Raw genomic sequence first — 11,512 nt, forward strand, 5'->3', positions numbered from 1 at the left:
ACCTTAGAGTACATAAGCTCGTATAAGACTCAGGAAATGTTTTAAATTGTACTGAATGATTTAAATGATTGAAATTTTTAGGTTTCAATTCATTTTATTTGTTAAATTTTTGTAATTATTTCGTTATCGAGTGTAGCATCCTGTAGCTCGGACCCAACGATCAGGTCGGGCGAGGGGTGTTACATTTGGGTTTGACCCCTTGAAATACTTTAGTGTTCCATCAAACATTATAAATATTACAATTGACACTATCTGCTTGCAGTCAAAACTGCACCTTTAAAAATGTTTTATAAAATTGTTTGTTTTACGTGCACGCGCGACACACGATCAAGCATCACATTACCGTTCGAGTTTTAATGTTACATTTCAATTGTTCTTAATGTCATTGTATTTGGTTATTGGCATGTTCATATTTTTAACCTTTGATATGAATTTTGACCTCTATATTGTGTCAATCATGTTCATGTAATGAATAGAAGTATAAATTTGTTTTAAGAGTGTTAAGGGCCTAGGGTTCGATACCCTTACCATAGGTATTAGATCAAAACAAGTCAGTAGCTAAAATACTATAGTTTCAGGCCTAGGTGTCGATACCTAGCTCTTGGATAGGGCTCCATACACTGTTCTGGTCATTCTGAGCTCCCTGGAGCTCGTACTTGACCCTGGACACCTTCAATCACCCACGAAAAGTTTCTAAAATGATTTTAAATCTTTCAAAATGATTTTTTATCATATTCTATGATTTTATTTTAAATTGTTTTAACTTTTAAGATTTTGTAAAACTTCTATTTTTCTCAACCCGAAGGACCTCATTTTAAGCCAAAGAGCTTCGAACACCCGTCTTATGATTTGGAAAGTCCTTATATGTATTAAATGACCCAAAATAATTTTAAGTAAAATTTGGTTCTTTCTTAAATGTTGGGAGTTGTTTTTAAGGAATTTTATAAAGTTGTTAAATGATGTTTTATTAAAAGAAATTTTTTTATTGAAGTCTGAAAGTGCTTCGGTAGCACCTCCCATTTGTACTGTATGTCGAGATGGGTGAAGGGAGTTACAATCGGGACATGCACAAGATATCAGGTAGATTCAAAACAATTACATTTCAAAGCTGTCAAACAAATAATCAAATATGTTAATGGTACATTTGATTTTGGTTTATGATTTTCAAAAGATACTAATATGAGTCTTGTTGGTTATAGCGATGTAGATTGAGTTGAGAATATTGCTAATATGAAAAAGAAATTCAATGCTTTTCTTTATTTGGGAAATCATTTTGTTTTATGACACAATAAGAAGCAAAGCTCCATATCTTTGTCCACCGCAAAGGCAGACTATATTGTAGCTTGAAGTTGTAGTGCACAATTATTATGGATGAAGCAAATGTTGTCATATTATGATGTTGAATTAGGTGTTGCAATAGTTTATTAAAACATCATAAGTGCAATAAACATATTTAAAAATTCAGTGTTACATTCTCGTATAAGTCACATCGATATTAGACACCATTTCATCTTGGAGCTTGTGGAGTCAAAATAGTTGGTTTTTAGTATGCGCCAACTCAAAATAAGTTTACAAGTAATTTTATTAAGAGTCTTGATGTATGGATATTTGAGGATTTGAGAAATTCTCTTAGCTTGTGTAGGATTTAAGGAAGAAAACATATAGTGTGCACTAAAAGGAAACAATTGTGACATATCTTGTGATTGGTATTTCATATTTTTTTCATGATTTTGAGATCCTAAAATATTAATTCTATTGGTGATTTATTTTTGACCTTATTATACAAGTAGTAATTATATTTTTGAGAATTTGACATTATGGTAATGCGCATTGATTATTAAAGAATTTTAAAGGAGGAAGAAATTGTTTCGGATGGGACGATTTTAATTGAAAAAGCTCATCTTATTTTTTTAAGTTATGCATCTCTTATCAGTTGTATGTTGTCTCATTTTCTTTTAGTCGTAAGAAATAAATTTAATTTATGATTTAAGAAGAGCATAGGGAGTCCCTTTGGCATCTTTGCCAAAAGGGAGGGAGAGGAGCAAATTGTGAAGCAAATTGACGATTTGGTGCTTGTAGTGATGTTCGTAAGTTTGAGACAATATTTTGAACTTCATACTTTGGTTATTTCAACTCTTTAGATATGCTTGTTGTTGTACTTTAAAGATTATAAATACTTGTTGCTTTGATTATCTTCTTGGAGATAACAAGATGCATACTTGTCATTGCCGATTCATTGAGTTTGGGGAGTATGTTGTTGATTAATCTAGTTCCCTTTTCTTAGTTTATTAAGTATGGGATTTTGTGTGTTTCATAATTTGCTACAAGGTTTTTCAAAATGATAAAGGGGGAGCTTGTAGGAAACTTTGACTATCGAACTTTGACTATCGAACTTTTTGTTACAACATGAGTTATGATTAAATATCGTGTTAGGAATGAAAGCATGATTAGTATTGTACAAAGGGAACTAGATAATATCCAGGTTAAGTTCATTCACTATGAGAACATTTTGAAAGACAAAGATAAGTTTAAAATTATTGGAACGGTTTAAGGAATAAACTGATCAACCTCTTAAAAGAGATAATATTATTAGATTTTGGAGGATATATTAATTTAGAAAATAAGAAATTATCTAACCTAATTTTAATTCAAAATTGAAGCATTGTTTATTTATATGTGATAAAAGGGATAAAATACAACCTACAAATAGACTATTGAAAATGCTAAATGATGTATTCTTAGGGAGTGTTTTATTTTGTATCACTTGGGATATTTTGTGGGTTTTATACTATTAATTTATTTAGCCATTTTCTTAGATATATTATATTTGTAATATTTGGGGAGAGTGAATGTAAACATTTGGCCAACATTGAAACTGCAATTATCCATTTGAATATGGGTAGATAGGGCTTAATTCAATAGTTGTATTGAGAAAATTATTTAGTAAATTAATTATTTGAATTAAACTCTATAGAGGTAGAATTTTTAAATCCGAATTATGTTAACAAATTTAGTCTCTTATAATTCTTAACTCCTTTGTTTAGTTTGTATAATAGTTTTGTCGAAAACTTTGTTACAACCTCAAGTTGTTGACAAAAAAAAACTTAAAAAAAGAAGAAGCAAACAATGTGCTTTTTCAATATGCAAACCCCAATGTATTAATTTAGGAATTATATTTAAATGAACAAGTTGTATTTAACCAAAAAAAAAAAACTACACATAAATATATGGATTTATGTCAACAATCTATTAATTCAATGGCAAAAATATTAGGTTGCAATCATAAAAATTTGAGTTCGATTCTAAATAACTCCATTCCCCTCCCTTTGTATTTAATTCTATTACATTGTTAGTGAAATAAACAATGACACATGATAAAAGAAGTTTAAAATTAACTTTTAATTCATGGAGAGAGCAAAAAATTATTTGTAGTGTCATTAAGTGTAATGAGAAGACACATTACATTATAAAAAAGAGAACTCAGATACAAACTTTAAAAATAACATTATCGGAAAAGAGAATTACGAAACTTGAATGATTTACTCTTTCATAAATTAATCATAAAAAATTAAAATAATGAATTTTTTTTGTGCGTATATGAATCTTGTTAGCTTGGTTAATAATGTCACAATTTCAATAATGTCGTGCTTTGTTTGGTGGTGGATTCGTCTATCTATCTCTGTATTTTTTTAAATTACAAAACCTCTCTTTCGTCAATACGGAAAAGGACTTCACGATTCTATTACTAGTATTAATATAGTTTTATTTATTTATTTGATTAGGTTAAACTTTTATTATCTTAGAAACGTTTGTTGATCTAAATATGTACAGATAATAGATAAAAAAAAAAGAGTTTTGTATATAGTTTACTTAAATTAATGGTGAAATAACTCATGTGATGATATGGTAATTAAGGGTGTTCATTATTCTAGGTCTGATTTAGGCTCGAATCATGTTAGTCGCGTTGATTGCTTGAGTTTTGTCCTATTATTGTAATTCACTAAAAAAATTAATGAAGAATACATTAATTGCATAAGTTTTTGAAGTTTTGTGACGATAGGTTCCTTAGAAAATGAGTTATAAATGGCGTATGCTTCAAGATCAAACGCACAATGATGAATAATCACTTCAACTTTGCATTATTATTTTGGCCACCATTATTTTTTTTAATGACTTGTGAAACACAATTGTGAGAGGATAACAATTCCAATACTTAATCAACTAAGAATTTTTTGTTGTAAAAAATTTAATTATAGAATCATTATTATAATTTTAAAATATGGTAATATTTATATTCGAATATATATTCATATAGTACTTTCATATAAATTTGTTTGTTCGAGGATAAAAGTATCTTAGAAATTTTTTATTAAGAATTAGATTGCATTTTGTTAATTTTATTCAAAAAATGAGTAATTTCATATATATTAGATGAAAGGGTAAATTAGTCTTTAGTTAAACATTTTATCCATTTCTATTGTTTAAAACTAATATCTGTACATTAGAACGAGGTACATGTAGCACTCTACTTAACATCACATGTAATTATCTTGTTATTTTATTAGCCACACTTGTTTTTGACAATAGATATGAATGAAGGATAAATTTATTTTGTAACCTAATATATAAAGACCATTTTATCTATTTTTTAAATATAATTTGAAACCTAATAATTTTACATTGAAAGATTTTCAAGTGTTAGGGTTAAAGATAAAATGAAAAAAAGATGAGGAAAATGAAGGGCTAACACCGCATCATAACTGACGAATTCAAATTAAATTCTGACCAATATAAATTGATTATTTCCCTCCCCAAGAACTGTACACAATTCGCGTAACCCTTTTTCTTGTTTCCTTTTCAACTGAAACCTGTCACGTCGACACCAAGTCTTACGCTTTGTTCCAACTTTCTCTCAAAATCTAATCTGCCAAACCTATATTTAATGAAAAGAGCTCACTTTCCTTATTCTCCAGATCGGTCATGGCATTTGGCAGTGACTGTAATCTCCTTCATTTCACTCAGCTTTCTTCTTGCACTGACTTTCATCCAAGGTAATTCCTCTTCTTTCGAAACGCAACTGAAGTTCTCGTTTTCCGACCGGGCTTACGGCGGCTTACCCGAGTTATCGAGATTCGCTTATTTGATATCGGGGACGAAAGGGGATGGGCCACGTGTCAAGCAGTTGTTGCAGGCGGTTTATCATCCAAGGAATTACGATGTGCTCCACCTTGATCTAGAAGCTTCAGATTCGGAGCGGATGGAGTTGGCTAAGTACGTGAAATCGGAGAGGGTGGTTGGGGAGTTTGAGAATGTGATAGTGATCGGGAATGCTGATTTGGTGACTTACAAGGTCCCACTATGATTGCTAGCACACTTCACGCGGTGGCGATTTTGTTGAAGGAAGCCCTGGATTGGGATTGGTTTGTGAACCTTAGCGCATCAGATTATCCCCTCATGTCACAAGATGGTAAGACATGGAAATATTGGGTTGTTGAGAATATATATATTTTAATGTTTGGATTCTGGATTCTTTGGTTATTTATGGTAGGTGTGAAATTTTGGACGAAAATGACATCAATTGATTTGGAATTTGAGGGCAAAACAAAGATGGTATTATTATTTAATGGTTTTGGTAAAGTGCCTTAGTCAGTCCCTGTTTGTTAATATATTATTAGAATAATTAATAAATAATAGGTAGGATATAGATAATGTTATTGGGATTTCAATAATATAGTGGTTGGTAGTGATAGAGCCTGTAATCAGAATGCTGAATGCAGTGAACACTTCATTTTTTTATGTATTATTATAGTAATAATAACTTAATAGTGGTTGTATTGTTCCAAAAAAGGTTCTATTTATTAACTTGGCTGATCCACAGGTTTCTTTTTCCATAGTATATTCCCCTCTATGAATTACAACTCATTGCTATTGGCTATGTTGCATTTGCATCAACTCTAGATTTTGGATTCTCTTGAAACAATTTAACAAAATGCAACTTTAGGTATGCATGTTTCAGTAATCCTGTTGATTGCATATTGGTCTTTTGCTTCAGATATTGTGCACATCTTTTCTTTCTTGCATAGGGATCTGAGCTTCGTCGAGCACACGAGTAGCATTGGTTGGAAAGAGTGAGTTTCGAATACTTGTCGTTTCACTTTCTATACGGTTTTCTTTGAATGTAACTTCATTGTATGTTTGCAGATACCCCGGAGCCAGACCAATTATTATAGATCCAGGCTTGTATCATGCAAAAAAGTCTGGTGTATTTTGGGCTAAGGAGAAAAGATCCTTCCTGCTTCTTTCAAGTTATTCATGGGTAATGCCTTTTTCTTTTTCTTTTTTACTTTATATTTTCATTGATTGTTCCACTTCTAAATTATTTGTCTAGTAAATCTAACTTTAGAGCATTCTAGAACATTATCACTTATAGTTGATTGTATGAAAGCCTGGAGGTGCAAGTAAACTTAGGTTAAATTTTACTACATGTCTCTCTACCATATCATAAAGTTCATTTTATTCCCTCTACTATTAAAATGAACAAATTATTCCCTATATGTTTAAAAAGCTTACATTTTAGTCCCTGCACGTTAATTTTGTTGTTGGTGAATGACACGGCTTAATGGTGATTGGCGTGGCATTAAATCAAATGTTAAACGATTGGCGTGGCATTAAATCAAATGTTAAACTAATTTAAAAAGTTGTATATCAATTTTGAAGAATGAGTAGAGGTAAGAAATTGATTTTGGTTTTACCCAAATTGTTTTAAATTCTATTTCTTTTTTGTATATAATTGGTGTGTTTAAATTATTTGTAGCTTGTTCCACGGCTGCTATCATTAAGCCACGTCATTCCATTTAATTTCAAGATTAATAATCGTTTTAGTTTGATTTAATGCCACATCAGCCACTGTTAACCCATGCCATTCCACTAATGGCAAAGTTAACATGTAGGGACTAAAATGTCTGCTTTTCAAACGGATAAGTACTAAAACATTCCTTCTAATAGTAGAGGGACTAAAATAATTTTTTTGATATAGCACAGGGACTTGTAGTGAAATTTGACTGTAAACTGATGTGAGATTCATCCATATGATCTTCAAACGTACGTCATATCGATATATGTAATAGATTGATTCATTCAATTGCAGGGTCAGCGTGGGTGGTGTTGACAAAATCATTTATGGAATTCCGTGTTTAGGGATGGGATAATCTACCCTGATCTCTCATGTACTATACAAATTTCCTATCATCTCTAGAAGGCTACTTCCACACTGTAATCTGTGTTAGGGATCGAACCGATTAAGCAACAAGTAACAAAAATAGCGGAATAAATTGAGAAATTGAACACACAAATTTAACGTGGAAAAACCCTTCCAAAGAGGATAAAAAACCACGGGAAAAGATAATTTTACTATAATGGCAAAAGAACGAAGAGTACAAAAGATGGAGATAAAACTAAATCCTAAACCCCGAAAACAAAGAGCCCTCAAAACGTAAACACAAAATTCTCTAAATGTGTTATGAGTTCTAATATCTAAATGGGGTATTTTTTTTAAGGTTGTAAAAGAGCTTATTTATAAGCTAAATTCATATGTCAAATAATAATAAAATAATCTAAACTAATCAGTGTTTGATTGAAACAAATAAATAGAGTTTAATTAGCAGATTATTTTTTAAATTTGACTGAAAATAGGAGTAATGCTTAACAAATCTCCACATTGACTCATATTTCTACAACGCCATCTTTGCCAAAGCCCACCACGAGCCTATCTTGAACTATGTAGGGAATTAACTGAGTCGAATCTGTGAAACTGGAAGACTTTTAGCCTTCGACTTGTACACTGCCAAATCAAAACTAACACAGGTCTGATTTTTACGAACATAGTGCCATAACTTTTCAAAACCTGCATCCAAAAGAGAATCTCTCTTCAACGAAATAGTCATAGTTTTTTCCTACTATGACCGAGTTGACTTCGACTCTATAACGGACGAGGGACGTCCGATTTCACCGGTCACTGTAGAACCTTCCAGAATATAAAGGCTGCCAGTTCTTTTACCTTTAATGTCGCTTGACTCGATGTTGATTTTGCATCCTTTCAAGTCTAAAATACTCAAGAAGATGAGATTCTTTCGTAAATCAAGTACATACCTAACATCTGAGAGTGTCCTAATCGTCCTATCGTGTATCCTAATTTTAACAGTACCAATACCAATTACCTTACTAGATGAATCGTTTCCTATGTTCACAACTCCACCTTCAACCGAACTGTATGTGGAAAACCATTCTCTATTGGAACACATGTGGAAAAAACATCCCGAATCTAGGATTTCACTCAGACGTGAACTTAGAGTTATCGCTCGTTGACACTAACAAGAAATCATCACCGCTTTCATCGATCAAATTAACACTAGCTACATCTTCCTCGTTACTCTCAGCAGCTCTTTTATTTCGCAGTTTATAACAATCTGTTTTGACGTGACCTAACTTTTTACAATAGCTACACCTTTTGTCTCGTTTCTTTGATGCCATCAAAACGGAAGCTTGCCTATCTGCCTTACTATCCTAATGAAGCTCATTGTTGAGTTTGTCTCTACTCAACAAATGACCCTTCACATCTTCGAAGGAGGGTTTGTCTCTACCATAAATCAGAGTCTCCCTGAAAGACTTGTATGAAGGCGGTAAAGAGCACAATAATAGCATAACTTGATCTTCATCATCAATATGAACCTCAACGTTCTTTAAGTAATTTAAAAGAGTAATGAATTGACTGATGTGATCTCTAAGAAGCTCACATTCATTTATGCGAAACGTAAATAGACGTTGTTTCAACACTAAAAGATTAGCCAGAGACTTAGTCGCATAAAGAGTTTCTAACCTTTTCCACAAGGCGGATGAGGTCTTCTCCATCAATACTTTTTGCAATACCGTATTCGCGAGGCACAACTGGATTGTAGATAAAGCATTTTTATCAAGCTCTTCCCATTCTGTTTTATTTAGATTCTCAGGCTTTTTCCCGGTAACAACCTTTTTCAAACCGGATTGAACTAGAATTGCCATCATCCGAACTTGCCACAGATTGAAATTTGTCTCACCATCGAACTTCTCAATTTCAAATCTTATTGCTGCCATATCTGAATGGGCTGATCTATGAAAATTGAACTAGCTCTGATACTGCTTGTTAGGAATCGACCCGATCAAGCAACAAGTAACAAAAATAGTGGAATAAATTGAGAAATTTAATACAAATTTAACGTGGAAAAACCCCTCCAAAGAGGATAAAAACCACAGGCAAAGATAATTTTACTATAATGGCAAAAGAACGAATAGTACAAAAGATGGAGATAAAACTAAACCCCAAACCTTGAAACCCTCAAAACGTAAACACAAAATTCTCTAAATGTGTTATGAGTTCTAATTTCTAAATGGGGTATTTTTTCTAAGGTTGTAAAAGAGCCTATTTATAGGCTAAATTCATATGTCAAATAATAATAAAATAATCTAAACTAATCAGTGTTTGATTGAAACAAATAAATAGAGTTTAACTAGAAGATTATTTCTTAAATTTGACTGAAAATAAGAGTCATACTTAACAATCTGCAATCACAAAGACTACCAGAACACGACCGTAAATCATGACTTGCATTATATAAGATAGGATAATCCTCCAAAGCAGCATCCCATGACTCTAACATTGAAACATTTTGACGACATGGTTCAAAGTGGAACCCCTTTCCCTCCCAAGTTTGCGAAGGATGATCTAGTCCTCGACAAAATCGACAAGGAACTCTTACGCTGATCCTATGGTAAGTTTACTCCTAGTGGTTGGTGTGTAGGGGGTTCTTTTTCAAGTAAAGATCCTTGTGTAGTTTATGGGAATCCAAATGCTGTTAAGCCTACTGTAAATTTAAAGCGACTAAAGAAACTATTGATAAAACTTCTCGACTCTGAAAGCTTTAGATCAAAACAGTGTAAATAGCTTTTATGTAATTCTCAATATCTTTCCCCCCATTTTTTTTTCTTTCAAGTAGTTAGTAGCTTATTGTCTCAAGATGGTCATTTGTCAGTTTGACTGCGAATGCACGAGCGATACTCCAGTTTAATGGCGTTAAGTCTAAGACAGGTGACAGAATATGATTGTGAAATTTGGCATAATGACATCATGATGATGTCATTTATTTTTTTAAACCCATTTTTTACCTTCTCATTTATTCTTTTCTTTTCCCGTTTTTCCCTTCCCTTTTATTATTTCCCATTTCCCTTTTTTTTTCTTTTCTCTCCACCTCTCTTTCCCTAACGATCACCTTACTTCCACTTTGATGCCATCACTGATCGGTGAAGCACCAAATAATCCTCCTTTCATTTGTCTCTCTCACTTATCCTCTTCTTTCTACTTTATTTTTTTTGTTTTCAAAGTCCATGGCTACCGCTTCACTATCATTACTCTTCAACGTCGAACCGAGCCACCACCGTTGAATCTTGGAACTAGATCGTGGCTTTTCCTTAAGCTCGATTCGAGATCACTAACAGAATCAGAAAGAAACAAAATTTCCTTACTAAAAACAAAGTTAGAAAGCCTCGAACGCCTAGGATTAGGTCAATGATTTTCTAAGTTATCCCTTTTGTCCCCGATTTAAGGCTTGGCCATAACTTTCATGCAACCGAGTGATAAGTAGTGGATAAGCAGAATAGCACCCGATACGGGATTCGATGTGAGACTTACCAATCCTATAAGAAGTTTGATTGAATTAAAAATAAGCTTTTTACAAGCGGAGACTACCTTGAAGTTCGAAGATGTAAACAGGTTTTTAGGTTTAGTCAAAGAAACCCTCTTCAATTAGTTCTCTAGTGTGACAGAGCAGCTCCCTTTGTTCAGTCAGTTCCAACACCACAAAATTAGTTTTTTATCTTTGCTTCTCAATTTCAAGAACCCAAAAACTCGAAATGAGTCTTGGTTTTAATTTTATTCTTATCATTTTCTTTTTTGTTGATTTTGTATTATTACGGATTGATGGATTTTGTTTGTTATGTAAATTTTTAAGGTTTTATTTATGATGTTAATTTTTGGTTTTTCTAATGGATTGGTGGGTATTCTAAGTCTAGATTTTTTTTTCTAATGGGTGTTCTAAGTCTGGATTTCAATTTGTATTCAAATCCATGAAAATATGGAACAAAAACGAAATCAAAATCAGACGGGAAATGGATCAATAACCATAGACCATCCAGTTCTTTACAGATAAAGAATGAGACGGATGAATGCAGAAGCAGATCGTAAAGTTTGTTTAAATCATAGATTTGACTTGGGGCTCTAGACGTTCGGAAAGAAACATGGATTTTGACAGCTTGAAATGCAATCAAATCCAAGTAAGATGAAACAATTAAAATAAATAACTAAGATAATTAAAATAGAATAATAAATTTACGATTAGCACAATAAGAAAGAAAATAAAGAAGATAGTTGGAAAGATAGAATGTGTTATGTAGAAGTTCTAAGAAGCCTTGGAAACACGAAGAA

At 32.4% G+C, this 11,512-nt stretch overlaps 1 pseudogene; it reads left to right on the forward strand.

Annotated features, from left to right (window-relative positions):
- Nucleotides 1-4,818: 4,818 nt before the first annotated feature.
- LOC107898406 (beta-glucuronosyltransferase GlcAT14C-like) lies at nt 4,819-9,976 on the forward strand (annotated as a pseudogene).
- The last annotated feature ends 1,536 nt before the right edge of the window (nt 9,977-11,512 follow it).

The sequence above is a fragment of the Gossypium hirsutum genome, chromosome D04 (assembly GCF_007990345.1).
Source record: "Gossypium hirsutum isolate 1008001.06 chromosome D04, Gossypium_hirsutum_v2.1, whole genome shotgun sequence".
NCBI classification, from domain to species: domain Eukaryota; kingdom Viridiplantae; phylum Streptophyta; class Magnoliopsida; order Malvales; family Malvaceae; genus Gossypium; species Gossypium hirsutum.